The sequence below is a fragment of the Dermacentor andersoni genome, chromosome 11 (assembly GCF_023375885.2).
Source record: "Dermacentor andersoni chromosome 11, qqDerAnde1_hic_scaffold, whole genome shotgun sequence".
Taxonomy (NCBI): Eukaryota; Metazoa; Arthropoda; class Arachnida; order Ixodida; family Ixodidae; genus Dermacentor; species Dermacentor andersoni.
In genome coordinates this window covers 78,691,674-78,717,567 of record NC_092824.1, presented here as the reverse complement: position 1 = coordinate 78,717,567, position 25,894 = coordinate 78,691,674, and the positions used below count along the sequence as shown (strand labels likewise).

At 45.3% G+C, this 25,894-nt stretch overlaps 2 long non-coding RNA genes across 2 annotated transcripts in view; one reads left to right on the top strand and one right to left on the bottom strand.

The window, feature by feature from the left end:
- LOC140214016 (uncharacterized) overlaps positions 1–24,610 on the bottom strand; it is a 68,985-nt gene extending 44,375 nt beyond the window's left edge. The window contains exon 1 of the long non-coding RNA XR_011890907.1: positions 23,791–24,610. This is a non-coding gene — a long non-coding RNA (uncharacterized lncRNA). The remainder of the gene's footprint in view (positions 1–23,790) is intronic.
- Positions 1,749–21,264, top strand: LOC126518069 (uncharacterized). Its single transcript, XR_011890976.1, has 4 exons — positions 1,749–1,898; positions 10,769–10,906; positions 15,744–15,852; positions 20,988–21,264. It is a non-coding gene; the product is annotated as an uncharacterized lncRNA (long non-coding RNA).
- Positions 24,611–25,894: the final 1,284 nt, after the last annotated feature.

The following is a 25,894-nucleotide window of genomic DNA, read 5'->3' as shown; positions in this document are numbered from 1 at the left end:
AATCATCTATTATTAGACGGTGTGTCATATATTTACTATGGTTCCTAAGAAGGCATATCCAGAACAATGCTCATGAATTAGGGATGTACTAGTACTTATGTAACAAGAGTCTTCACGTAGAAATTGTATAAAGATGTAATTATGTAACAATACTTCATACAATCAAGTGTGAATGTCAAACTTCGACAATTGCATATAAATTTGTTGACGGAATGGTCCTCACGCATTTATAAGTAGAACAACATTGTAAGTAACATTGTCAACCCGTCCTTTGATAAGTACATTGTATACATCATTGTCCTTCTTAGACTGTTTTGTTCATTGGAAAATTGTACAAGATGAATTGAGTTATGATATTTCACGTCAATAAACTTCTTTTTGTGTGAGACACATCGATAATACTTACCTGAACAACTAGACACAAATTCGGAACAGGAGATTTCCGAACCAATGGAACACAGGGTTCTTTTTTTTTTTCTAGAGTTCAAGAACACAACAATATAACTGATATAGCCCTGCTTTATTTCTTTAATACAGATGTAAACGAGAGGTGTGTAACTTGCGAGGCGCGGTACTGTTTCTAGACTAAGATACGTTGTTAATATCAGCCTGACGCAGTGACTAGTCTTTGAAACGAGCATGATGTAGTTGCTAGTTTTGTACGTAACCTGTTTCTGTGAAAGTATTTTCGTATCTTTAACTTCCCTTTTCATTGCATCGCATTCTCATTTTTTTTATTACTTCTTTGTCGACAAAACAACTGTACTCTTCTCGCTCGAATAACGCCCTGTTCCTCACGTTGATGTGAGGAACTATCATCTGATGATGGTTGTTTTCTGTCGATGTTACGCCACAAATAAACCCCGGGACCACAGCCACGGACAGGTCCGCTGTAAAAATAGTTCTGGAGTGGCAGCTCTGGCAAATTCTTAACAGCAAAGGCGAAGCCAGCGCTTGCCCTGACTTCATCTCTGAAAAGAGCACAGCGTCAGCTCGAGTCCGCTGACGACTTAAGTGATTTTGCTTTGCTACGCTGTCGCGTTAAAGCGGACGGCCCAGCAGGACGCTCCAGAGCGTGCCGTGTGAAACCCTTGGCGCGTACTCTGCCCAAGCGCTTATTCAGTTGCACCCAGGCGAGTACAGGTCTGAGGGGTATAAGCCGGATACATATTGTGCGCCGTACGCAAGGCGCATTTCGCCATGTCGTCAAAAACATTTCTGACCCGCCTGCTTCTAATCGCTTTGTTGCAGTGGCGTTCCGAAGCACTGCCCGCGAAAACCGTTCTGCACGCCCGCCGCTGTTCGGGTTATACGGTGAAGCGAGAAATTACCTAACCGCGTACACTTTCATGAACGTATTATTAGTGTTTTCACGGGTTTCGCTGCATGCGATCGAGCTCGCAAAGTTTAAGGCTAACTATAAACATCCCCCGGGAGACGTGCCCCGAGGACACAGTCCCTAGCGTATAACGAGCTCTTCAAGACATCAGCCGCATAGTTAAATGTAAAATTTGAGTGCTGTGCGGCAAAAAAATCAAAAGAAAACGTTCATTTATAGTCCCTCCCGCCCGCCCATAAAGTAAACAGTAAATTACAATAAGCGTGCATTTGTAACCGCAGCTGCAGCCTCTACTCCCGCTATAATGAAGCTGTTTCCCGATCTGGAAAAGCCTTATAGAAGAAAATAAAATAGCAATGAATTTATTCCTGTTTATTTCGTCAGCTGTTTATTTCAGACTACAAAAAAAGGCTGACAAACACGAACGGCAAATGAACAAGGATTTTGTAATACTCAAATTGCTTACGGCATATACACGATGCACGGAGCTAACGCGACGCGACGATTACTCCGTTGGAGACTAAAACTCACCAGTTGGTGACGCCCCCCTTCTCTCTTCGTAAGTAGCTCATTTTTCATTTTAAACGAAGCGCTCTCCTTTAAAAACGCAGGACACGGAGGAAGCTACGCTAAACAGAGCTTCCAGTTCCAGAACGCCATCGCACATCTTAATTTGTTACAGTAATCTGAACCTCCGTGTTCTAACGCAAAGGAGCCCATTCGATGTCAGGTGTCACGTGAAAAGTGTTACGAAAGGCAATTGCTTTAATTTTCCCCACATCAGCAACCCCGTTATAAATATTCGTTAATAAATTGTTTACGACAGTCAATGTCGTTTATTTCACTTATTTGATAATTATTCGTTCTATATATCTTTTGCGCCTTACTTCAGACACACTCACCTTTAAACGTTATCAAAGGCTCTAACGATGCGTCGCGAACAATGAAGTCTTCAAGACACGATTTCACTCCGGCGTAACTAGTATACATTCGTTTTCTTGTGATCTAAATTTGACACCAGTTGTATGACAACATGATGTGCGCGGATCATTACAATTTGAAATTCCTTCGCAATTTTTTTCGTAGACCATGTGAAATAACAGAATATCAGCTACTTGAGCTTTCCCACTGCAGGTTCGCAGCGTGAGCTTTGAAAGACAGTGCTGAATTCCCAATCACATTCTTTGGCGAAGAAGAAAATAGACTTTATCGCGGTATCGCCGGTTCGTATACTTTTGCTCAAGGCAATACATAAGTTCAAGTGTTGCTTTTTCTAATTCCTGAACAAGCGGGCTGTATGTATTACACATATTTATTCCACCTACATGTTCCGATACCGTTAAAAACGAGTGTCGATTAAAGACGTCCAAGTCTCGATTTGGGTCCGATTTACTTACCGTAGTCAAACTGACTCGTCGTCTCATTTGAGTAACGTGCAATGAAGATTACAGGCACCCCTTGTACATATTTTTCTGCGGTTCGCATCATTTCGATGAGCACGCCATCCATAGAGCAAAACTTTACCTTGCGCGTACTTTTAATGTCCGGCATTCTTCTGCAGGTCAATTAACCCAGTACTTGGGGTGGCATTATGACCGTTTTCGTGGGCCGATCACAAATGCAGTGCAGTCTAAAGAAAGCAACCAGTATATAGATAGCCATAGTACGTGACGGCTTCCTGTGGTTTGAGCCAAGACATATATGTTCAAATTTCACGTGCCTCCCGCGCCCCGTTACTAAGCAGCCGTTCGACATTAGGCGGAAAATCCGCTAGTTCGGCGTCCCTCCTAGCTTTACCTTTTCCTTTAGGTTACTGCGTGGAGACGGCCCGCCCGCGCCGGTCTATAGACCATTGCGATTGTGAAAGCAATGCGTGGACGGAGAACAAGCGCGTGCGCAACTCGAGCTACCAGCTAGCGTCTCTCGCCCCCACACCAGGGGGCGCGCTGATGTTACTGTCCAATCGCGTAGCTCGACTGCAAGGTCAAAGCCTTTAACTAAGTTTCGAAGATCCAGTTGCTTTGGTACGCACGGGGCGCGGTCACGTGGCATTTTTTTTTTTTTTTTCATATTTCGCGGGCTTTCTTTATCTTACGGAAAACGTAAAAACACGATATGTTGCGTGTTGCTATCAGCACGTCGTTTTCATGTGTCCTACGATTCTCTACAACCGCCTAGTTGACATCTTGACAATTAGAACAACAATTAAAGCGTGATATAATTCTAAATAAATAATTGGACGTCAGGGATGAACTTACTGGCTGAATTTACGAGAAACTTGCACTAGCGGTTTCTCAAGAGCAGTAACCATTCGCGGCGCAACACAGAAAACGTTTGTGCTTCGTAATTCTCTTGCAAACCGCCCATGCTTGCATTACATAGACGTCAACTGCAGCTCCCTGCTTAACTTTTGCCACCCTTACTTCCTGGAATAACCTGCATAAACGCTTCTAGCCCGATAATTGGGCGTTAAACCACCGTTGGTTCCTTATATTTGTTAGTTTGAAATAAGAGTTAGTGCTACTTATGAAGTATAGTCTAAGTAATATTTAATCACCGCGAAACATTTGTTGTTCAGAGAAGTAATTTTAGAAGAGCAGTTGAAAATATTGAGCAAACATTCCGGCTGGAACGAAATAGACTCGCATTTGAGTTCCTGTTCATGCGCCTCCATCACACGTATCTTCGTTGCTAACTCATGGCAAAATAAATATGAGAAAAATGTGAAGCATTAAATTTAGGTCGCGGCGAAATAACGCTACCAGGGGACATTAAACAGACCGAGCATATGCAAATACTAGGTATCAAATTTTGTACAAGTGGTGTTTCACCTCACACGTGGCGAGACATTGTCAGCTCCATTAAAGAACAGTCAGAAGCAGTGACGGCGTCGCCACTGCCGCTGGCAGAAAGGGCTTTTTTCATTAAGAACGTATTGTGCAGTAAACTGTGGTTTGCTGCAAGGGTAGCTCTCCCGCCGTCACCAACAGTACGAGTAATAAACTCACTTATTTTCTCGTGGTTCTGGCTAAACAAGTCGCAGTACGTAGCGCAGCAATTCTTGCGTCTGCCAAAATCCAGCGGAGGATGGAGCTTGCCGTGCATAGTTACATTCGGTAGGCTGTTGTGCACTAAGAGTACATGTGATCTACTTGATGATGATGAGTACCCTGGTAGGCCACTGCTCCTTTATTGGCTGGGCCATTACCGTCGAACGCTTATGCCGCAGAGTACAGGCAACTTGCTTCCGACGGCGGTAACGCCAGCACCGCAGTACGCGGCGGCTGCGCGCTTGCAAAGCCAGCTTGTACAACTAAGAATTACAAAGTGGCGTGCGACACCAGTTTCCAGGCTTTGTGAAATGTTGTGTGAGACAGCTGTACCTCCATGGACAGCTACTACACAAACATGGACAGCTGCGCTTTCACCTGATTTGCCCTCTCAAGTGAAGGATTTTCATTGGCAATACCAGTGGGGCATTCTACCTACAAGAGACAGGCTTGAACGCTGGCATATGGTAGCGAATGATAAATGCATATATTGCGCACAAACAGAGACCAACGCGCATGTAGTAAAGGACTGCGTTGTAGCACGCACCTTCTGGAAGCTAGTTGCAAGAATGTTCGGAATATCCATCGTGCGACCACCGCAGCGCCGAGATCGGTTTGCGAGTCTCGTCTACTACAGCGCTAGCTACATTTTGTGGTGCTTCCGTAACATCGCAGAACGATCTCGGCAGTCAAATAGAGCAATGTACCCCAGAATGCGGAAACTACGGGTGATAGTATGGGGTCATCTTGAAGAACAGTTGTTAAAACTCGGTGAAGCTGAGTTTCTTCGCCGCTGGTCTACGCGGTACATAACCGTCTCCCGAGGCAAAGTCTTTCTACAGCCAGAATAATGCTCAATTCTGTTGCCTGAGTTCAGACTGTATCTGTATGTGCCCCGGGTACCTTTCATAAATTCGAGGCTGACAATAATGCTTTTGCGTGGATGCGGTAATTTTGTTGGTGTCGTTGGTGTTGGTGTCGTCGTCGTCGTCGTCGTTGTTGTTGTTGTTGTTGTTGTTGTTGTTGTTGTTGTTGTTGTTGTTGTTGTTGTTGTTGTTGTTGTTGTTGTTGTTGTTGTTGTTGTTGTTGTTGTTGTTGTTGTTGTTGTTGTTGTTGTTGTTGTTGTTGTTGTTGTTGTTGTTGTTGTTGTTGTTGTTGTTGTTGTTGTTGTTGTTGTTGTTGTTGTTGTTGTTGTTGTTGTTGTTGTTGTTGTTGTTGTTGTTGTTGTTGTTGTTGTTGTTGTTGTTGTTGTTGTTGTTGTTGTTGTTGTTGTTGTTGTTGTTGTTGTTGTTGTTGTTGTTGTTGTTGTTGTTGTTGTTGTTGTTGTTGTTGTTGTTGTTGTTGTTGTTGTTGTTGTTGTTGTTGTTGTTGTTGTTGTTGTTGTTGTTGTTGTTGTTGTTGTTGTTGTTGTTGTTGTTGTTGTTGTTGTTGTTGTTGTTGTTGTTGTTGTTGTTGTTGTTGTTGTTGTTGTTGTTGTTGTTGTTGTTGTTGTTGTTGTTGTTGTTGTTGTTGTTGTTGTTGTTGTTGTTGTTGTTGTTGTTGTTGTTGTTGTTGTTGTTGTTGTTGTTGTTGTTGTTGTTGTTGTTGTTGTTGTTGTTGTTTGTGGCAAAGCCAGTGTCAAGTAGACACCATTTAATATTTCATTTGTTAATCTGTTTTGTTTTTCATCAAGTATGATGTATTGCATGTGATGTACTTTATATTGTACTTTTCGTTCAGACCACAGTTGTAAACGTGCCTACGGGTCAATAAATTTCCTTGTCAGAAGCATTTTCATCGGAAAAGATTTACAATGCCCAACTCTTGAGTGAAGAAACGTAGGATTTTTGCGCTAACCTACTTCAAGTGGAAGATACAGGAGGCCAGAATTTATTGTCTCCAACAAATCTGCAAGACGTTTTTGGTGTTATACGATCTATGAACAGCGGATCAACACCCGGTCCAGATGGCTTGCCAGACGAATTTTGCCGGTCTTGCTGGGAGGAAGTAGGCACTGCCTTAGTATCGCTCCTTAACGGCATCTTTGCACGGGAATTAAGGTATTCCTAAATCGTTTAATCGGGGCCGCGTAATGGTCTTGCCCAAGTCAGACTCCAACCTTGCAGACCCCTCATCCTGGAGGCCTATAACGCTGCTCAACACAGACTATAATATATTGAATATATTGACAACCCTTCTTGTAAATCGCATGAAGATATTATTGCCGAAAATAGTCAGTGTACATCAAACGTGTTCCGTGCCTGGTCGGAGTACATTTTCGTCTCTCAACTTAACACATGATATCATACAATACACAACAGCTCGTGAGGCCTCAGGAGTATTAGTGAGCTTGGATCAAGCTAAAGTATTCGACCGCTTAGAACACCACTACTTATTTGAGGTTTTACGATGCTACAACTTCCCTGAAGAGTTTGTAGACATCCTGCGGATGTTGTATTCGGGAACAACAGCTGAGCTACTACTTAACAGCATTTTGACGCCTGGATTTGATGTCACAAGGGGAGTGCGGCAGGGCTCTCCTTTGTCACCCATATTGTTTGTGCTTGCGATTGACCCGTTGTTAAAGCGTTTTAGCGAGAGCCCGCTCCTAAGAGGTCTCCCTATGCCGGGAACGGGGTGCATAAAGGTATCGGCGTATGCGGATGACATCACTTTAGTTTTACGGGATGGGGACAGTCTTGTAGAGGTATTTCGTATTTATAATCAATATGCTTCAATGTCAGGGGGCAAAATAAATATGAGGTAATGTGAAGCACTAAATTTAGGTCGCGCTGAGATAGCACTACCAGGGGACATTAAACAGACCGAGCATATGCAAGTACTAGGCATCACATTTTGTACAAGTGGTGTTTCACCTCACACGTGGCGCGACATTGTCAGCTACATTAAAGAACAGACGGAAGCAGTGACTGCGTCGCTACTACCACTGGCAGAAAGGGCTTACTTTATTAAGAACGTATTGTGCAGTAAACTGTGGTTTGCTGCAAGGGTAGCTCTCCCACCGTCACCAACAGTACGCGTAGTAAACTCATTTTCTCCTGGTTCTGGCTAAACAAGTCGCAGTACGTAGCGCAGCAATTCTTGCGTCTGCCAAAATCCAGCGGAGGATGGAGCTTGCCGTGCATAGTTACATTCGGTAGGCTGTTGTGCACTAAGAGTACATGTGATCTACTTGATGATGATGAGTACCCTGGTAGGCCACTGCTCCTTTATTGGCTGGGCCATTACCGTCGAACGCTTATGCCGCAGAGTACAGGCAACTTGCTTCCGACGGCGGTAACGCCAGCACCGCAGTATGCGGCGGCTGCGCGCTTGCAAAGCCAGCTTGTACAACTAAGAATTACAAAATGGCGTGAGACACCGGTTTCTAGGCGGTGTGAAATGTTGTGTGAGACAGCTGTACCTCCATGGACAGCTACTACACAAACATGGACAGCCGTGCTTTCACCTGATTTGCCCTCTCAAGTGAAGGATTTTCATTGGCAATACCAGTGGGGCATTCTACCTACAACAGACAGACTTGAACGCTGGCGTATGGTAGCGAATGGTAAATGCATATATTGCGCACAAACAGAGACCAACGCGCATGTAGTAAAGGACTGCGTTGTAGCACGCACCTTCTGGAAACTAGTTGCAAGAATGTTTGGAATATCCAACGTGCGGCCACCACAGCGCCGAGATCGCTTTGCGAGTCTCGTCTACTACAGCGCTAGCTACGTCTTGTGGTGCTTTCGCAACGTTGCAGAACGATCTCGGCAGTCAAATAGAGCAATGTACCCCATAATGCGGAAACTACGGGTGATAGTATGGGGTCATCTTGAAGAACAGTTGTTCAAACTCGGTGAAGCTGACTTTCTTCGCCGCTGGTCTACGCGGTACATAACTGTCTCCCGAGGCAAAGTCATTCTTCAGCCAGAATAATGCTCAATTCTGTTTGCCTGAGCTGAGTCTTTGTATTTGTATGTGCCCCGGGTGCCTTTTATAAATTCTAGGCTGACAATAATGTCATTGCGTAGACGCTGTAATGATGTTTTATTGTTGTTGTTGTTGTGTGTGGCGAAGCCAATGTTAAGCAGACACCATTTATTATTTCATTTGCTAATCTGTTTTGTTTACGTCAAGTATGATGTATTACATGTGCTATACCTTATATGGTACTTTAAGTTCATACCACAGTTGTAAGCGAGGAACAGGAGATTTCTGAAGTAATGGAGCACATGGCAATTTTGAGTTCGAAGGTACCAGAGCAGTACTCTCGATGTACCGAACAAATAAAGCATATAAATGTTTTACTAGTTCCCAGCGAAGCTGTAAATGGCTCAGATCCGGGGTTTCGTGGCGTCTTCGAGCAGAAACTATCAACATCATCAATGGCTCAAGCGCTGTCGTCTTCTTCGTTGGTGCCCGGCTGTTCTCGTTTGAGCACCCGGATAATGTATCTGGCCTTTGGCTCAAGGTCATTTGAAGGTCGCCGACAACGGGAGCTGAAAGCATCTCACGCTTAATAACCTGAGCACGACGCCGTTGTGCATATTAACGGTGCTGTTCCCGTCGCCGCTCGTCGTGTTCACGCTGCTCTTCGGGAGTCCTGACTATGTGTGGCGCGCTATCGAAACATAAATGAAATTAGTTGTTAGGCGGGTTCTTATTATTTTACATATGAAAGTGTAGTGACGCTACTCCCTACTTCGTATACTACAGTTGCCGCTTCCTGGCAATTGCAGCTAAGGAATAAAGGGAAAATCAGACATCCAGCCGTTCGTAGCACTTGCTACAAAGGAAACCCATACGGGTACCTCGAAAGAAAAGCCTCAGAGTTGAAGAAAAGTCCGTCCTGGTCCGGGACTCGAACCCGGGACCACCGCCTTTCCGTGGCAGCCGCTCTACCATCTGAGCTAACCAGGTGGCTAGCAGATGGCAGGGCGAAGTCGAATTTGTCGACAACACGAAGCAAAGGCAAGTGTTTGACGTAATAGTTATGCGGAAACCCGCAAGGTGGAGAGAAGTAATCAACCTGTTCGTTGCAATTGCTACGAACGGGTGGATGTCTGATATTCCCTTTATTCATCACTTCTCTCCACCTTGCGGGTTTCCGCCGAACTACTACGTCAAATTGCAGCTAATGCAACCGTAGTCTTTACCGGAAAACGCCTGCGGCGAACGCTACGTGCTTCGCATTGTTCGAACGCGCCTTATCATTTGTTTTATTTATTATGGGCTTTGACGTGCAAAAGTCACGATCTGCAGTTATGAGGCACGCCGTAGTGGGAAACTCGGGGTTAATTTTGACCACGTGGGGTTCTTTAACGAGCACCTAAATCTAAGTACACGGGTGTTCCTGCATTTCGCACTCATCGAAATGCGGCCGCTGTGCCCGGGATTTGATACCGCGAGCTCGCGCTTAGCAGCGCGACACCATAGCCACTAAGCAACTACGGCGGGTCGCGCCTTGTCATCATGTGCGTTTGGCACCTGTTTTGTGCTTTCTTTTATTGAAACGAATATTGGGGTGTGTCTTGCACGCGTAATTCTAATGGAGATAGGCACTTTTCGCTTCAATTCGTGGAATGGTTTTCTGTCGACTGTTCTGTCGACGGAGAAAAAATCCCGGGATGCAAGTCATATACAGCTTCGCTGTGAAATAATTCTAGCGTGACAGCTCCAGCAACTTCTTACCAGCAGAAGCGAAGCCAGCGCTTGCCCTGACTTCACCTTTGATAAGAGTGCAGCGCTGGCTAGAGCCCGTTCACATCTTACGTGCTTTTGCTTTGCTAATGTAAAGGCTAGGGTAGCTGGAAATTAAAGCTCGTTTTCTTCTAGCTAAACTATTTCCTTTGTCTCAGTATTCACATAATTTGCCAATAAATGTACCACGTGGTTCAGGCTTGCTTCTAAAACCAGTGAGAAAAAAGACAGCCATTCAGTAGGATATATACGGCGAGATTATTAATCTTCCTAACAAAAAATAAATGAAAAGACAACGTTTCCTGTTCTCCGCTGTCCTCTGATATCTCTTCGGGCCCCGAGTAAGATGGCGACCAACTGGCTTCACTTTCAAGATATCTCCTCTCCAGGACTTTTTCTCCAATATCACTTTGGGCAGTACCATTTCAGCACAGCGTAATGGTGCGTCCACTTTGCCTTCGTCGATTTTGCATCGAAACGCAATGCGCGTCTCTGGAGACATTCAATAAATGAGTGATCTGTTATTGTTGTTTTTCCGCACATTTCTACGATGTTTTGGGTAAGTAACTGAGATGAACAAAATAAACACCATGATTTTTGAATAGGAACATTACGTGCACGAAATGTTTTTTGCAGTACTTGCGGAAGTAATCTTTCAGTTTCCGGGTTAAAATTGGGACGGATTGCATTTCAGCAAGGTCTCTGAATAGTGACCCGTATCGACTTGGAAACATGGATATCAAAGTAAGGTGGAGGGGTCTCCTTGTGGCACTGCTTTACGGACAACTGGACTGCCATTGTGGAGTTCGTGAACGCACCCTGGCAAGGGCTGGTAGGTACTCAGTTTTTCTAGCAGTCTTTTTTTTTTTTTCAGGTGCACAACGTTATGTGGCTCTGAAATACCGCGTACAGCACAAATACAACTACGAAAATAAATTTTGCATAAATAATTTTTTTCAACTACATATAGGAGAAGCACCATTACGATCAAAATATTATAGTTCAGGTTGAGGGCTGTGTGAGTGCGAGGCACTTCGTCGACGCTTGCTGCTTCAGTTGCAGACGCAGTCGATTCAGATAATTGTAAGAGACGCAACCGAAGACGTCGAAGTGGATGTCGCATTTCCTGGCAAAGTTTCTACGAAATTAGGGAAATCTTCTCTATGAAAGATCATCGATTCCTCTTCTGCAGTCCTTTCTTCCTGATTACACCGAAACTGACCTAAAGCAAGGACCTTTCTTCTGCGCGAAAACATGCCACGTTTGCGAAAGGCTGTACTACTGGTAACTTTATTAGTTGTATTATCTGTTATAGTTGTGCTTATACAACTATAACATAATACGACTAATATTAACAAATAATATTGCGCCTCATTTATTCTACAAGGGCTCAAAAACTTGCGCACACCGAAGCTGAGCCTCAGGCAACGTAATTAAGCACATGGCACCGTCTACGCTCCAAAATTCAGAGAAAATCTTTTTCGTCTTTTGCTTTGGCTGTACGTGTCGAAAAAGTAGAGAATGAACAAGATGTATAGCCCGACAAACACGCACTCAAGCCCTTCAGTACAAGTATTTCACCGACAGCAGATGGGCTGCTGTCATGACGAATGGGTCGAGCGACACCACTGTTAATTCAGTCCACTCAGGCTTGCACAGAACTGGTTTACTCATGAAAAATGAATACCTGCTCAGAAAATAAAGTTAAATACTTGTGCTTACCTGCTGTCATTACGAAACCTGGAAAACTTCGCAGAACGGCAATTCCCGGGGCTAGAACGCGCCAGAGTCGCGCAAGACATGTGATGCTCCGATTTAGCCATCTTTGTCTAATGCTTGATCGACCTGGTTTCCGGCGTCTTCCGTCCTTTGCACGCTTGATCGAGCTTCCCTGTCTTATCTTTCCCATCTTCATACTTGGCACGTCAACCGAAGCAGATGACCAAGCGCGATCCGACTTGTGATATCGAAGACGCAGTGGCAAGGGTGAGCGCAGGCAAGCTCGATGGACGCACGAAGAAAACCACTTCCCGCGCGTCGCCCGAGTTAAAATTCACAAAATGAGAAATAAAAAAAAAATAACTAAACAGAAAGAAGAGTTCTTTGCCGTTCAATCAAATTTCTTTATTTCTGAAAACTCGCGAATGGCAAGAAATGCGAACGTCCACATCTGCTTCGTTCCACCAGATCTTAGGATGGCCTTCAACTGCTAGGAGCGCGCGTATTCCTTGAAACCGAAACTATCATTGGCCTGCCGGGAGCTGCTTGAAGTGCCCTTCACCAGGCCAGACAGAAAATCTTCATTATTCGTCGGAAGTTGTTACGTTCCCTCTAAGGAGTGCTCTACCGCAAGAATTGTTCACATTAGTTCGTTAATAGCAGCGGGAGAAATATTTGAAATGCCGCGAACCCGTGATTTCAGGAGGCGAGCGTCACTGCCAACAGAGATACTCGTGACGATAACGTCACGGGCCCGGCTTCCATTTTTTTCGCTCTCTCTCGTTTTTGCCGAGTGGCGCACTTCCGGTGACGGTCTGGCGCGCGAACTGTTGCGTTTGTCTCGCTTCGCGCCGCGAATTATTTTTTGCGCGCTCTGCACGAGTACACCTGATTAGCGGTATAAGTGAGTGCAACCATCACAAGCACTGAGACAGGCGCGAGAGGATGAAAGAGCATGAGTGAGGCGCTGGAATCGGCAAAAAATTACATAGTTTCGTTCTCCGCGCGCATGACTCCACGACGTGGGAAAAGCAGACGAAACTGAAGTACATCTATCTTGCTACGGTACGAAGTTTTATTATGTCTCTAACCTTAAATTCGTCTATTGAGGCAACAGATTAAACAACCCGCCGTGGTTGCTCAGTGAGTATGGTGTTGGGCTGCTGAGCACGAGGTCGCGGTATCGAATCCCTACCACGGCGGCCACATTTCGATGGGGGCGAAATGCGAAAACACCCGTGTACTTAGATTTAGGCGCACGTTAAAGAACCCCAGGTGGTCAAAATTTCGGAAATCCTCCACTACGGCGTGCCTCATAATCAGAAAGTGGTTTTGGCACGTGAAACCCCAGAATTAAAAAAAAGAAACAGATTAAACAAATAACTTGTGTTTCGTTGAATAATTCTCGAAGCTATGTGCCACTGTGCGTGCGCATTGGCGTCGACTCTCCCACTGGGAGCGAGTCGCCCGCGAGGAGAAGGGCAGACGGCGTTTGGTTTGAAATATAAGGTTTTTACACAGCACGTAGGAATGTAATACTTAACAGACACGATCGTTAGCGAGCGTTGTACGCCCTGCGCTTGTCAGCTAAAAATGACCATACCTGGTAAGAGGCCCGTTAGAGGCATTGAATATTTCTCTTCTCTCCGGTGACTTAGAACAAAATATCAGTCATGTTCTTCTTTTCGTGAATCCATCGATGCTGAAGTCCTTTAGCCCCTGAACTACCCGTCAATGTGACCAATGGTATGCCTCTTCAAGTCGTTCCGTGGGGTGCTACGCGACGACATGCTTCATGCTTCTGAGATAAACCCCAGGGATCAAAGTGGCGTGTGATTTGGACATCTTTTAGCAAAACTCTCGTGGACTTCGCACCAAAGCACATGAGTTTTTCTGTAATGTCATTTATCTTATTTTCCTATTTGGTTTTTGCTGAAACTTGGCTGTGCAGTGAAACTTCATCTTTATATTTGTTTCCACCGCACAACAACGTCTTCCGCTGTGACCGGGACGTCAGTGGACCTCAACAAAAAGGTGATGGTGTGCCGGTTGCTGCTGACCACTGGCAGAGATGTGTTCGGCGCAACGAAATGGAAAGTGTGCTGGAGTCCATTTGGCTAGAAGTCAGCCTAGCGCGCTGTGAAAAAGTGTTCATTGCAGCTTTCTATGTGCCGCCGAATTTTAATATTTCCCCTGTTTTGTCTGATGAGGTCATCTCTTTTATTGAAACTGCCTTATCTTACCTTAGCATGCATAGAGTAATCCTTCTTGGCGATTTGGATGTGTCCGGAATTCATTGGAACACGCTTACATATTCTCATTAATATAATTACATGGAGAACAAATGCAGCCTGTTGCTGGACTTTCTGTCCTTCTGGTCACTTCAGCAGCATTGCTTGATCGCCAATTTCTGTGACAAGGTCTTATACATTTTCCTCCCTAATGTGTGCATCCCGTAAGCTTCACCCATCACTAAATATAAATGCCTCGGTGCCTGTTCTGAGGCACAGTTATAGTCATAATTTCACATACTGTTGAGCTGCCCTTCTCCCCCTTCTTATATTATATTCACCTTGCGCCTTCTTATATGTGCACTCTTCAAAATTGTTCTTTTTATTTTTTTTACCTTTACTATCATGCCGTTTTTACCTATATTACCCTAACAACCAATGGTATTCTGTCAGCAGTGCCGTACCGCACCAGGAGAAGAAGAGAAGGAATTTTATTAAAAGAATGGTCCAACAGGTTTGGTTGTGGCGGCCTCAGGTGGCGGCTCGAAGTCCTTGGAACCGAACTATCAATAATTGCACGAGATCAATTAACAAACTTTTTCATTACTGAATTAAGGGCCCTAATTTTGATAAAAAAGTAATAATAGTGTTTTAAAACTGCGGATTCAGTTGTTTTCATGGTGTCATGTCTCGCGTAATTATTTTTTCCCGCGTTATAAGGAAAACGCGAAATACGAAAATAGCCTCATATTCACCTCACAATTAATTAACCATCCACTCGTACTTCTAGCGTAAAATTTTTTACGCAGAGAGTCCTACGCCTAGGTTATCTGAAACTAGGCATTTTACTTCCATGTCCTTCCTTTGTCCGTTTCTTTTAACTTTTATTGTCCACGGATCACACCGAAAAGTTCATTCGAATCCGCGTTCGAAGCATTTCTCGTATAACCTATAAATAAAGACGGGAATAGAGAGTTTCAGTCTAGGGTAAATATGCACAGACGGGTGCAGCCGTACTGGTGGCACCATCTCGTGGCGCTGACCTTAAGTACAGCGCACAGAACTACAAAATTAAACGACCATATTCTGCCCACATTCTACTACAGAGGCGTTGGCATGAACAATAGTTAGCGTGTATCAAATTTTCCTTTCCCGCTTACACGAGAGGATTGCGCACGCACAAGAACGTCTGCAACAGGTGGCGGTTCAAGACAGTGCGGCAAGACGGTGTTACCAGCATAGGCTACTTAAAACCCCTTAAACTTCGTAAAGTAGCGACACTTTCCTCCTCCACCTTGACTCCTCCTCGTTTCTCCTCTCTCTCACACTCCCCCCTCGACCGCCGCCTACACCGCTCGAGAGTAGCAACGGCGCCAACATGCGCTCCTCGCCACTCCGTAGACGCTTCTCGAGCGAAAATGGCGCTGAAGCACGGCGCGAGGGCCCACGTGATGCTGTTAGGCCAATAGCGACGCGTCGTCGGCCTCGGCCAGAACGTGCGAGGAGGAGGCGACATTCTTCGAAGCGTGCCGCTACTTTACGAAGTTTACGGTGCTTTAAGGCTACTTCCGCACTAAACGTCTCAGGTTCCAGCGCTTCGTAAACTGTGATACGTTTCGGGAACACGCTAAATCTCTGCGATATCTCCGACGCGCACGAGAAACACGAACGTAAGTTGAAGAGCGTTGGTAAGTTCTAACCAGCACCACCTTCACGCAGGTGGATGTCGAACAGAAGGAGGTTACACGCTCGAGAACAGGGATGAGTTAAGCGCGGAACAGCCCTGCGAACGCTACAAGTGCCGTGACGGAGAACTCACGATAGAAAGGTAAGCTAATATGGTACTCGGCAAAGTTTATCTCCGTCAAGGTGACCCGCTCGAACATTTACTGCACACGCACAAGTGTGCGCAGGAAAAATAACAACTGAATGCGCGAGGAATAGGTAACGACGTCCTGACACACGCACAGTTCACAGCAACCGCATCAGTGGCTCAGCAGCTGAGGCATATACTGCTGCAGAGTGCGAGGTAGAGAGTTCGACTCCCGGCCGTGGTGGCCGAATTCTGGCACCGGCGGTAATGCAAAACCCGCTCGTGTACCGCGCTTTGGGTGCAGGTTAAAGAACTCTGGGTGGGACGAATGCATAGTTTCTTGCTAAAATTACTCGGAAGGAAGTCTGCCACTGCGGCTGTTCGACTGTAGAGGGAATTATAGGTGTTATTTGGAATTCGTCTAATCTTCGTGCTCCTGGCGGCAAACGTTCCTAGGACGTTATACTTATCACGTTATCTGTCGTTCTGAATCTCGTAGTTTTCTATAAAAAAAAAAGGCGAGGCAGTTAATCCCTGCACGCATGCGTAACTAAAGCAAACTGTTGCATGCATAACGCACTATCTTGTCGAAGATAATCAATTTTCAAAGTTACTAAGTTCACTGAAGCAATAAGGACGAAGTTTAGACATATTAAGGTGCTAACCATCATTCTCATGCTGACTGAGCCACCATACTTGAGATTCCTGTAGGCCAAGCTCCAGAAACAAGAGCTTCTTGTATAACATTGTATAAAAAGATAAAACGAATGTATAAGGGCGGCGAGAGCGACCCTTCCATGGCGGCGTTCGACCCTGACGCATTAAAATCGTGCTCGGTTTTGACAAACGTATCAATACGACGCCTTTCTTTTTTTTCCTTTGGCAGCAAACACACCTTAACTCTCGCCCTCATTACAGCGAATAGATTCTGATACTCTTGCACTTTCTACGCGAGACTGGTTTAGACGATCGCCTCTAGAACGTGTGAGACGTACAGACAGTGCGAAATGTCTTTACGCGATAACTTTTTGTGTGGACGGGATTACTCTTGCGTGTATTGTGTCTACAGTGCGCATCCGCATATTGGACAACGTGTATATAGTATCTCATTGTACCATAACATAATCACCTGCCACTTACCTTTCCATGCATTTCCCATTTCCCCCTTTCCCCAGTGAGGAGTAGCAGGCTAGAGGCACTCTGCAGGTCGACCTCTCTTCCTTTCTCTTCATTAAAGTCGACACCTCCTCCTCCTCCTGCTAATACGATGTGCCCCCACGGTAGTACTTCACCGGCGCGTGTTGGTTATCGAGTGTCTGGCAACATAGGAGCACCTTTTAAGGGGCACCCTTTATATCCCTTGTAGGCAGCTTTCACTGGGCTACGTCTCACGCAACTCTGACCTGCGGCTTAACTACTTGCTATATTGGTCAATATACCGACGGTACAAACCACGCACTAAATCCAGCGCTCGAAAAACAAACTGACGGGCCCGCCGCGATCTTCCCCCCCCCCCCTCCAACACTCGCCGCATACAGTCGAACGCCTCTGCAACGAACGCCACTACTACGAAATAACCTTTATAACGAAGGACTGATTATGCCCCGCCGAATTTCTACATTTCAATTGCAGTGTGAACAGCTGTACAATAAAAAACCACTAGAACAAATTTGTGTATAGAACGAAGGAATTTCGGCACCCCGATGGATAATTTGTTGCTTTGCAGCGAACACCGCGTTCCCTGCCCTCCGAAGGCGCCACTTAGCTATGATCTGTGTCAGCGCTAACCGCAGCGCTATCTACGCACTTGACGAGCGTGCGGATATCAGCGAATGATCAGCGAGTGCTACTGCACTGGTTCCTGAATCGCTCAACTTTTTACGCTACTTGCTGTAACACTGAAGTACGTCGCAGCTGACGAGGACGCGATGATGCTATCTTAATTGACTATACGGACGGCGTTCTTCGTAGGTTGCTGGGGCGTAAAGGACGGTAACGTCAACGAAGGCAACAGCGATGAACATCCTGTAAAGCGGACAATTTGACCGCAAGAAAGGCGATAGCCGCATACATTTGCCTGCGTACAGCAGCCTGCGTTGCCTCGCGTTTCACCGCGGAGCATACTGGGAACCTTGGCGCAGTTAGGTCGGCTGCCAGAAGTTCTGCCAGACAAAGTATACACTCAATATAGCGAATTAACTAAGCCCATGTTTAATTCGTGTTAAATAAATGTTGTTTTTTCTCGTTGAACGTGTCTAACCTGCTCTATTGCGAGCGGTACGGTGCACGATCATTAACAACGAAGTGACCTGTCGAACCAGCACTGGCTAGGAGGTGTTACGACAGTTTGAGTGGGCAGCTGAAATATGCCGACAGCATACGCTAGGTACGCCACGAAAATGGTTCTACATCTCGGACGGTAACTGATGCTCGCCTGCATCAACGTTTTGCTGTAGCTCTATGCGTCCAGCCAAGCTCTGGAAGCGCCCGTGCGCGTCGGAGAGGCGCATCTGCGCATCCGTTCTGGCGCGCCGGTACCCGGTCAGGCCGGAACCTGGACACGTGTCCCTCGAGATCGGTGGCGAACCTGCTGACGTGAAATCACAGCGTGGGCTGCCGAATAAAAAAAAATGCTTCCACCATTCGTTAGGCTGTGTGCTCAGGCACCGCTGTTGCCTCGCGAAGTTTCAGCGCCTGCTCCCGCTATAACGAAGAATTTCGGATACCCTATAAGGACTTCGTTATGAAGGCGTTTGACTGTATACTGCCGCCCTCAAACTCGACGTAGTAAAGAAGAATTAATAGTTCGATTTGTTGCCACAAAGTGCGCAATAAACTGCCCGTTCAATAACTAGTGAAACCGCGTACGCTTCTTAAACTTATCGCACAGAGTCGTGCGTCATGTTCAATGCAGATGTCGAGAGCCGTAGGTTCAGGGGCATTGTGCTGCAGAGTCTCATATTCAATCAATCAATGAATCAATCACTCAATCAATGAACCAATCAATCAATCAATGAATCAATCATGATAGTTCTGTAGAGAGAGCAGGAAAATACTGGGGGTGTTTTCCTAGCACGCTCGCAACACCAATAGAACAAACTAAATCAACATTATCAAGATACACACACGCACATATACATATATATCCTTAAAATTAGAACACACCTGTACATCTGGGGAAACAAGTCGCACATACAAAGAAAATGACTTGAGTGGCAGAATACAACTAAAAAGAGCAGCCAAATAAAAAGGAAGAAAGCGAAGGCATCATTGACATGAGAGATTTATTAAATAAGTTTAAGAGGCCTTATCAGGGAACGACTTCACATGAGCATCTTTGTCATGTATAGAAAATGGAAATTGAATGAATGCGGTTATTGCAAGTCATTCGTATTTCTGCCATTTGATTATGGACGCCGAATTAAATTATAACGATATTCAATCAATAAGTTCATCAATCAATCAATAGATTATTTAACATGCCCAGGAAAAAAGTGAGGTCTGGGTGCTGGTGCATGGAAAAACAAAAAAAGGTAGAAATATAGACCAGCTACGACAAAAAAAAAATGGAAGGAAAAACAAAGACAAAAATAACAGGTTAGACAGCTACATAACGAACAGCAATACAGAAATACCACACAATTTAGAGGTCAAGGACATGTACGGAAGGAGAGAGAGAGAGAGAGAGAGAGAGAGAGGACGCATAGAAAGGCAAGGATGTTAGCCAGAGATGAGAAAGAAACTATATGAGAAGCCATGAGAGGAGCCCCGCTAGAAAGAAGGCTCATGGGAAGGCGCAAAGCCGGGAACGAAAATAAAGAGAGCACGTCATGAAAGATAACAAGATGGAGAAAATGACAGTCGTAAAGGACTGCATTCGGCGGAGAGGCGTGCGTCTTCTGAAGGACACAGGATTGGGCAAGGGTCTATGTTCACTAGTAGTCTTCTGCGGAAGCCGTAGTGAAACAGAAGCTAGCAGATCCGAACATGTAATAATTCCACGAATTGCTTCGTATAAAAAGTGGCCATCTGTAAGACTGCGTCTCCAACTAAGCGATGGAAGTGTAGGATGATTATTCGAAATAATAATAATAATAATAATAATAATAATAATAATAATAATAATAATAAAAGCAACAAAACGTGGAATGCCTGAACGCAGACCGCTAGTGTACAACATTTGCAATTTGCTTACTGGAACGCCGCCGGCTTTGGGATAAAATTAGGGGTGGCCAATTATTCGAAGTGTCGAATACGAATCCCATATTATCCGCCAACTATTCCTCTACGAAAATGAACCATTCGGTATTTTCGAATGCCGTAACTAACTAACCAACCATTTCGCCACAACCGACTGTTAAAGTCGGGGAACTGTGGTGCCTCTTCTAAGCAAAGTAACCTAAATGATCAAACTTGAAACGACCAATGTTTCTGAAGAAATGCAGAAACAAAAAAATATGGGTGATGCGAGCTTTGTTTTCGGTTTCGCGGCGCAAGTCTACACTTCAACCTCGTGAGTGTAGTCTCCAATTTCGAGTTTCTTACATTCTAGTCCTGCACCCTATTCCTCATTTACACTACAACCAGTGATGTTTTCGTTTGAACAGGCCATGTTACACGTTTCTAGAGCACAGAAGTACTTCAGCAGCTTTTCTTTTTCTTTTTACACAACTTCGGATTTTTTTAACAACCATTTACTTAGAGTTTTTGGAAAGCTGGTCATACAGTAACCATTAGTTTTTGGAAAAGCTTGTTTCCAGCCGGGCTCTCAAGATGATGAGAGGCTATTGGCTGGGTCCTTTTATTGGGAATTGGGGATGTTGTACTTAACACTGACGCCAACTGTCCGTGATAATTGGTTGCTTCTTTTGCCCTACTCTGTACAAGTCTGGTACTCAATCATACCAAACTAAATATTCCTGCTATAAATACACGCGTTACTGTTTAACTATTCGAGAGAGAGAGAGAAAGGAAAGGGGAAAGGCAGGGAGGTTAACCAGAGAAAAGGTCCGGTTGGCTACCCTACGCTGGGGAGAGAGGGGAGGGGGAACTATTCGAGATTCGTTACTTGCTATTCGTACCCTATACATATTTGGAGAAAAAAAAACAATATTCGCCCATCCCTAAGTTAAACGTTTCTTTCTACCCAGGTGTCGACTGGCTTCTGATAGAATGTGTCGTCAGGTGTTCACAGGAGTGGGTGCGTACCCTCGCTGTTGCGGTCGTGCAGTGATTTGCACTTGAAACGCCAAAAAAAAACTTCCGGAATAAAGCAAGAACCACGGAATTCAAGCGAAACCGAAACTTTGTCGCTTCTTTTTTTTTTTTTCTATTGAGAGGCATTCCGTTCATTGAGCAAAGCTTCGAAAATTCAAGGCACCAACGCACCGCCATGACTCAGGGTTTAATAAAAAGAATGTCCCGTTCCTCATTTGTTTGTTTCTTCAAAGAGCGCGATAATGCGGTTTTGCCACTCAGCTCAACCGCTGCGGGTGTCCAGCGTGATGTGGTTGCAGCTGCGACTACGTTCCAAGTGCATACGGGACACTGCAGACATTGCAGCCGGACACTGCAATGCAGCCTTCAAAACTGCAGGAGCAAACATCAGACTGCAGGAGCAGGAGTCTTTAGACATTCTATAGACTTCAGCCTACAAAAGTAGAACTATAAGCATATACCCTTGTCTATAGATCTTCTGCAGACAATTGGCTACAAACATAAATTTTCATTAATCTATAGACAGTCTATAGACTGAGACTTTTTATAGACTAGCCTATAAAAAGTGTGTGGCCATAAGTCTATAGACTAGTCTAAAGAAATGTCTATAGATTTCATAGACAAGTGTCTATAGGCTGTCTATTGACTTTCTATAAAAAAACATTTGTAATGGATAGGCTATCTATACGTGCATCAACGCATACTCCATGCAGGTAATTACTGGTAATCGTGCACATTCGCGAGTCAGCAGCAGCAGCAGTCGCGTCACGAGATCTATCTGATAAGCCTGTCCCGTTATGTAAACGGCTATCAACGTTTTGAGAAATTCCGGGTAATTTACTGCGCCTTGCGCTAAGCGATTACTCGATATAATGAATGCATTGTTGCACCAAAAAGGAAAAATAAAGACTTAGGAGGGAGAGTATGAAACGACAGACCGAGCGCGACAGAACTCGTCCAGCAACAAGTTCTACTCGATTACTCGATAGCAGTGATGATCCGGTGAAAATCGACCACCGGCAGAAAAACGAGACAATCTACGCATGACAATATAGAGGGAAAGAAGGCAATGCGCAATTGCATTGTGTTGCCTTTCTACACTTATATCTAACAACCCATTGCACCCATACACTGTTATCATAAGAATAGCATAAAAAATTAAATACAAGGGCTTCGCATGCCAAAATCAATCTTACTATGACGCACGCGTAGTAGAGGGATCCAGATTAATTTTGAACCCTTGGCGTTAGCTAACGTGCACTTAAGCGGTCCATTAGCATTTTGGTTTGGTTTGGTTTGTTTGTTTTTTCCTTCAACTATGTACCCACTGGCCCGGATTTCAACCCTTCTGCAAAGCATTTTGCATTTCCCTACATTAAAATATGGCCGCCGTTGCCGCGGGATCGAACCCACAACCTTGAGCTCAGCGGCGCAATAAGAAAACCCTGAGCCCACCCTTGGTAAATGACAACCATTCCAGGCACCTACTTGGACGAGCTTGAACAAGGTCTCGAACAAAATGCAATACAGTACCATCGAACAGTTGAAACAATATTCTTCCAAGTAACTTTCTACAAAGGATAAGACAACTTAGCAACGAGGAACAGCACACACCACACAGTGGATGGAAGATGCAATATCGATTTAGAGAATAAATAAACAACCTTATAAAGGTACTTCTAGCAGCTTCAGTAATTAATCGAATATGAAGAAAACGCGTCACGACACCACACTTAATACGAGACAGATGAAGCTGTTACACGTCACCAATATTGTCTGCAAAAAAAGGTAAGAAGCTGCCACATCTCAAGTGCATGGCATTTACTTTTCTTTAGCAAAGCAAATGACTGCCGAGTCATTTCATGCCACGCAGTTGCGATAAAGCATACGAGACGAGTAAACTGTGGCGTATCGTACAACGTACGCTTCAACTTTTCCATGTGTTCCGCACTGTCACTGGTCACACGAAACGGAAGAGACATGTTGAGAACGTAGCAAGAAGCCCGCATTGGGCATAGTCTGCAGTTCGATTACAAGATAAGTTGTAAGGCTCAGCTTCGCACATATCGTCGCTGTGTAACGTTTAAGAGAAAATGCACTTCATAAAAGGAACACGCCCCGTAAGGTCAGTAGCCTATAGAGTACCTTGCCTGCAACTTAAAACGCCCCGACTACACGTGGAAATAATTTGCAATTGGTAGTGCGACGTTTTCAAAGTTGTACTATGAGTGAGGAGTGGTGCCAGACCGGAAAGCGATAGGTTAAGGCAGATTAGCGAGGGTTTTCAGAGTGCAGCTAAACCATCAAATAGATAAACGAGTCTCATGGTAGGCCGCTCAGTTTTGAATAAAAGAGACATTACACACGCAGGGGCGTATGTGCATTCGGCTCCCACGCTAATGTAATCGCTTTGCTCAACAATGTCTGTTCCGTAGCATTAAGAACAACAACTGTCGAGTGGCCCCGTTTCGCACGTCCCCTTAAGATACTTCACGGGCCACCTGTGCTATTTGTGCGCACTTAGGCTGGTACACTTTTCGCATATGCTTCGAATATGTCACTTTGCGAAGTCTTGAAGATGGACCTCGTTTTATACGACATAGACTAACGCGCTCGGCCTGAGCGGCTTTACTGCGGAAGTTTCGAGCAAGGCAATGAGCAGAAAACCATAGAGGAAACGACGCTATGTCGACGCTTGAACGGAAAAAGTAAAGGAAAAAAAAACGATCTACTCACTTGTTAGGCTGCCAGTGGAAGACTGCGTGATCACCGAGAGGACGATAGCTTCAAGCCGCAGTTATCGGCGCACAACGAAAAATAGAAAAAAAATCACAGAAATAACACAGTAAAAAAAAAAAGTGGCAACTCATGCACCACTGCATTCGGCGGTTCAGCAACCGTCGCCTGGCGCCGCGCGTTGTTCCTCCGAGCGCAGGCCCCCGCCAAAATGACGCAACGTATCGCTTGGGTCATGGGATACGATAGCTTCGGTCACTGCGGTTTCGGTTTCGAAAGATCGGCACGTCGCTCTTGGTTTCACCACAGATCATTGTTTATGTTGTCGCTGTTTCTTTTTTTTTTTTTTTTTTGTAGCAGACAAAATCAAATTTTTGTTTCGCAAGAATTTCCATTGAATGGAAACGTACGCACGTGTGTTTGTGCGAGGCAATCAGTGCAGCAAGGCACCACTGTCGGCATATTTTCCTAGGATGATTCGGGAGCAATACATAAAAGACGCAGCGCAGCGGCAGGCGCCAGGAGGGTGAGGTCAGATTCAGCAGACCCATAGCGGTGACGCTGTGGCGGAGGCGTGTCAGGTCGAGGACGGAATGCAAAAAAATGCTCGTGGTGCCATGCTGTGCGTGCGCGTTGACAAATCTCAGGTGGTCAAAGGGAATCCAGTACCCTCTACTAGCCATGACACCTTAACTAACCCACTGTGCAGTTTCGCAACCTTCACAATTTATTTTAATTAGATTGTAAGGGGTCGTATAGATGTCAAATTGTTGGTGCGCTTCGATTTGGTGGAGAGTCCGACTCCCGAAAGGAGGGATTCTCAGGCTTTCAGCCTCGCCATCAAACCATCCTTCCACAGACATCGCATTAAGAGAAACAAAATTTTAAGGCAATGGAAAACACACGGTTACTAAGAATGAAACGACTCTGCTTTTAATTAGAAACAGCAATATCATCAGTGCCGAAGATAACTTGGCGAGTTTCAAGCAATCCTCAGTTAAAAAACACAAATATCAAGCAATTATAAATTGAACTACGAAGTGCTTACATCTCAGACTGCGACTGTGGGGCGGCGTAATACATTTAGAATGTAGCTCTTAGGCACCCGTTCCTGAGTTGAGCGCCGACCACGGCGCCGGTCTCGGCATCGCGGCGTCGGCGTAACCGGCAGAACGAATGAGAGGAGCGCAGCGGAGGTTTGAATACGGTGATAGCGAAGAGAGCGCGAGGAGGAAAGCTGAGGAGGGGGCACAGAGAAAGCGTGAGGAGGAAAGCTGAGGATAAGGGCATGGCGAAAAAGGTGAGGAGGAAAGCGGTGCGCCGCACGAGACGTGCTGCACGGCGGCGACCCGCTACGAGATGGCGCCATAGTAGACTGCGCCGCCACCCGGCCGTCGATGACGTCATTACTAAGACATGCGGTGAGCCCGTCCACCAATATCACATATGGGAACAAAGCGCTGGCATGGGCTTCGCACCAACTGCGCATGCGCTACTTCGCTTGCGCCACCGCCGCCGCTAGAGAATGCTCTCCGTGCGAGCCACCCCTCCCCGTGTGCACGCTTTCTTTCTGAACAATGAGCGATGCAACCGGTGGAAGTGTTTCGTCTGCCGCAGCTGCTAGACGAACTGTCCGAGCAGACGCTCAGTGCTACTGCCGAGAGGACTCTGACGCTCAGATTCAAATTATTGGCCTCAATTTATCGCGAATTCAAAACACCTAAACAGCTGCGCTCTAATTTCACATCGGGGAGTATCGTCATTGTCGGTGATTTCTTCCTTTTTAATGCAAAGAGTCCCATTTGTCCAAAGTGAACGAGTAGAAATATTAGCATCGCGGCAGAAGTAGGTACCCGCGTACTGATTAGTGCTGAAGTTCCAAGATACGCTGAAAAAGAAAAGCCTACATACAGGGACTTTAGCTGCCATGAGTTTCAAGTCCTACGATTAGCGATAGTACTCGCTATCGTTATTCGTAACATTGACGTGTACAATAGATACTTTTCAAAACGGCTAGGCTGGCCTTCTCGCTTACCCAGATTCACGACATATGGCGGCAAAGCTAATCGACACTTCGGTCGCTTACTGAACGCTGAGTAAATTT